The following is a 4,073-nucleotide window of genomic DNA, read 5'->3' as shown; positions in this document are numbered from 1 at the left end:
CCCCTTCTTCTACCGTATTTGTAGTTAAAAGGATGCGTTTGAACTGTGCAATGTTCTCTATTCCTAAAATGTTTTCATTGTCTCTTGGCGCTAATGGCTGCTGTCAAACGATTCAAAGGGGTTGATTTACTAACCTTATAAACACGCCACGAACAAGTATACACCTCTGTAGTGTGTTCCCTCCCAGCATGATCTATTGGTGGAATCTAGACACCTTTGTAGTGTGTACACACCCAGCAGGTGTGTTGTGCATGAATTGCAAGGTGATGTTGTGTAAATTAGCTCTATGTTGTGTTGCTTGCGTTGATGAATGCAGGAATGTAAATGCATGAGCTAACCATTTTTGTCTAAACTGTGAAGCAGCATTATATATGCATCATGTACATGATTTTTCCATATATGGCATTAGTGGAAACATGCTTTTAGAGACTTTTTGGTTGATAAATACGTTTTGCTGTGTGAAAATCACACGCACCTGGTGCGTGCGTGTGTTTAGGTTAGTAAATCACCCCCAAAGTTTCTCACACGATCTTTCGGTGCTGCTCATCCAAGGCTCTGGGGCTTCCATCACGTGCATATAAAACAAAAAGGAACAGTGCGCCACCTCCGTGTGTAAAATCTTTTATTTAAATAGATAAAAAGGGTACATGTACTCACAAAGAAATGTTTTCATGACGCCCTTCCCCGACTGTATATGACCTCTGGTCACATCAACATCCAGTGGCCGCAGTCAGCTAGGATCGACGGGTTTCAGGGGCACACCCCCTTCCTCAGAATCATCATTGATTCTGCTCGCCTCCTCCCCGTTGATCATCCTCCCTTTTCCAACCAGTAGATGGATGGCTGCTCTGTCCTTTGTGATCTTGTACTGGAAAGGAAGTTCAGGGAAGCAGAGCCGAGTTAGTCATCTTGTTTCTGAACAGCTGACTCTAAGTGCAGAGGCAGAAATGTAAAGAAATACTTTGCTGGGCAATGTATATTTGTTTGTGAATATAGACAGCAGACTGAGCGCTCTCTCTCTCTCTATCTATCTTTTTACACAAGCACTTACAGTCATGTTTCTAAACAGCTCCAGCTTCCTCAGATCAGCTTCCCTGGAGTTCCTGTCCAGTGCAAGATCACAATGGAGAGCACAATCTCCAGCAGCTGTCCATCTACTAGCATTGAGAAGCAATGCTAGTATGGAGAGCAGGGGGGAGTGGAGTGTCTTGCCTTGCTGTGCCTGTGTATTTGTAGAGACACACACACCTTACTAGCACACACAAGGGTGGCTCCATACACCCTGCAAGGTAAGCAGTCACCCTAAAGCAAGATCGCATGAGCAGTGCTCAGGGGACCAGCTGATTCTGCAGGAAACGGAAACTTTTAATCAAGTAATAGCATCCATTGCAAGTGATTTAATCAACAATCGAAATAGCTTGAAAACCTTTTGACTTTAATAGAGATCTGTATTAATTTGTCGGATTTGTTCAGATTTAAGGTATAATGCAGAGATTTTCAGATTGGGAAATGAGAGAATAGCATAAACATTTTTGTCCAATAAACTTGAAATATTGTTTAATTGTTGCTGTTCTGTTGAAAAAGTAGAGCAGAAAAAGTAATAATCATTCAGAAATGTTCCATAACCCCCGGGCAGGAATAAAAATGGCCATTTTCAATCGCGTCTGTTTCTACACATTTTGTATTCAGAGCCACTTGCCGTGTCTTAACGCGCATTTGTCTTTCTCCTCTAAGTAGTTTCGGCTGTAACAGCGTCGTATACATTGCTTCAGAATAGAATCATTTTTCTTCTTTCAGACACGAATGATGTGACCCATTTTTCCAGAACTTGTGTCATGCCTCATGTTTAAAATTTTGTAGGTCATCCCTCGCCTCCTTAGTTGTGATTTGCTGCGCTTGCTGTGCTTCTTTTTCGCCGCCAGAAGATGGCACTGCAGCTGATGTATTTCACATTTCTCAACTCCATCACCTCTAAGGAGCTGAGCTTCAAGTAACATTCAGCGATATGTGTTTTATAGCGCTGAAAACAATTAAATGACTGACTTTATCTCATTCAATATCATGCCATATGCAGGCAAATATATTGCATGACGCTCGGCTTTACCTGAGAGATCGGACTGCTGACAGTTTTCTCTATCTTTGGCATAGTCATTTATAATGATGTCCTGCGGGCATGAATGAACTGTGATTTGCAGAATTGTGAGCACGTCTGCCTTGACAATGGGGAATAATGTTATAAAATGAAAATCAGCGACACAGTTGATAGCTTTGCCCTGCAATGGTGGCGTCTGAAGAAAATTGGTAGGAAGAGACAATTCAGTGACTTGGCCCTGTGATTATAAGATCTACAAGACCCCCCTCAACCCCAGGCCCCTATTCAGTCTTTGGCTTTTTTTGCATCACTTTACAATAAAAATCTGAGAAAAAGAGAAGTCATTTCACAATACAATTTTCCTTGAATAGCCAGGAGTGTGTACATTTCTCATTTTTCATTTTCTCCCTGAAATTCATAAAGAGCGTCAAAGCAAATGTAGCGTGAAACAAATTCATGTACCTGTCGGATACAGGAACATATATACCTCTTATGGCGGGGTTCGGCACGGAGACCTCAGGTCATCTTCAGCTCTGGGTCACACAGCATCAATAGCTGCTATGACACTGCCAGCCCGCAGTGTCATTGGTTGCTATGATGCTGTTGGCTGCACAGCATCCTCGGTTGTTATTGTGCTGTGCAGCCAACAGCATCATAGCAACCAATGACACTGTAGGCTGGCAGTGTCATAGCATCCAATGACATAGTGGGCTGACAGTGTCCTAACACTCAATTACGCTGTGGGCTGACACAGTCCACTTGTCTTAGCAACCAGTGTCATAGCAACCAAGGGCACTGTGCACCAGACATTGTGGGCTGACAGTGTCCTAGCAACCAATGACACTGTAGGCTGGCAGTGTCATAGCAAACAATGTCATTGTGGGCTGACAGTGTCCTAACACTCAATTACGCTGTGGGCTGACACTGTCCACTTGTCTTAGCAACCAGTGTCACAGCAACCAAGGGCACTGTGCACCAGACAGTGTCGTAGCAACCAAGGACACTGTGGCCTAACAGTGTCCCAACACTCAATTACGCTGTGGGCTGACAGTGTCCTATCAACCAATAATGCTGTGGGCTGACAGTGTCTTAGCAACCAAGAACACGGTGCAGCTGACAGCATCATAGCAACCAAGGACACTGTGCAGCTGACAGCGTCATAGCAACCAATGCCACTGTGGCCTGACAGTGTCATAGCAATTAATAACGCTTAGGGCTGACAGTGTCCTAGCAACCAATGAGGCTAATACTATCCTAACAATTAATGACGGTGTGGGAAGACAACAGACCTGATGGTGACAACAGTGGACTCCATAAGGAGACAGAAACACAAATGGGAGAACCAGAGCAGTGCCATCCTATAACAGGAAGTGCCTGAACAAGGACCTTCATGGCAGGATCACCAGGTATTTTTTTTTATGAAAGCTGCAGATTTACAAAAGATTAAAAATGATTTTTGGAATTACATTCACATGTTAAAGCTTATATGGAGTTTTAGGTATTTGGTTAACATATACTTAAGCTTACACCTAACAAATGAAACATTAATACTTACCCCAAACTTAACCCTACATCTTAAGCCTATAAATCCTAAACCATGAATGTGACAGTAACCCTAAAGAGACCCTGCTAGCATCTTAACTTGCTTCCTTGTAGTGCTTTTTCATAAACTATTTTGTATTCACTTGCTATGTACTTTTAAACTTGCTAGCAACTTAAACTACTTCAGGAGAGTCAATTTCCTAACACCTACCTCCTTCCATGTCATAGCCATCTCCTCTTTTAGGAGTTTCTAATTAATGTCTGTGTGGGTCCAGCTCCTCTTTCCCTCCCCTAACCTTCCTACAAAACCTTTTCTGTAACTGCCGGAATAGGAGTCAAGAAGAATACTATAGATTGTTACTTGAGTAACAGTTGAGTATGCAGAGAATGCCGACATCCTAACCAAGAAGCTGGAGCCCAGCAGAAGTTTCAGGGCATT

This window comes from Nanorana parkeri, unplaced genomic scaffold (genome assembly GCF_000935625.1).
Source record: "Nanorana parkeri isolate BGI_ZX_2015 unplaced genomic scaffold, ASM93562v1 scaffold377, whole genome shotgun sequence".
NCBI classification, from domain to species: domain Eukaryota; kingdom Metazoa; phylum Chordata; class Amphibia; order Anura; family Dicroglossidae; genus Nanorana; species Nanorana parkeri.
The sequence above is the reverse complement of the archived record's forward strand: the minus strand, read 5'-3'. Positions refer to the sequence as shown.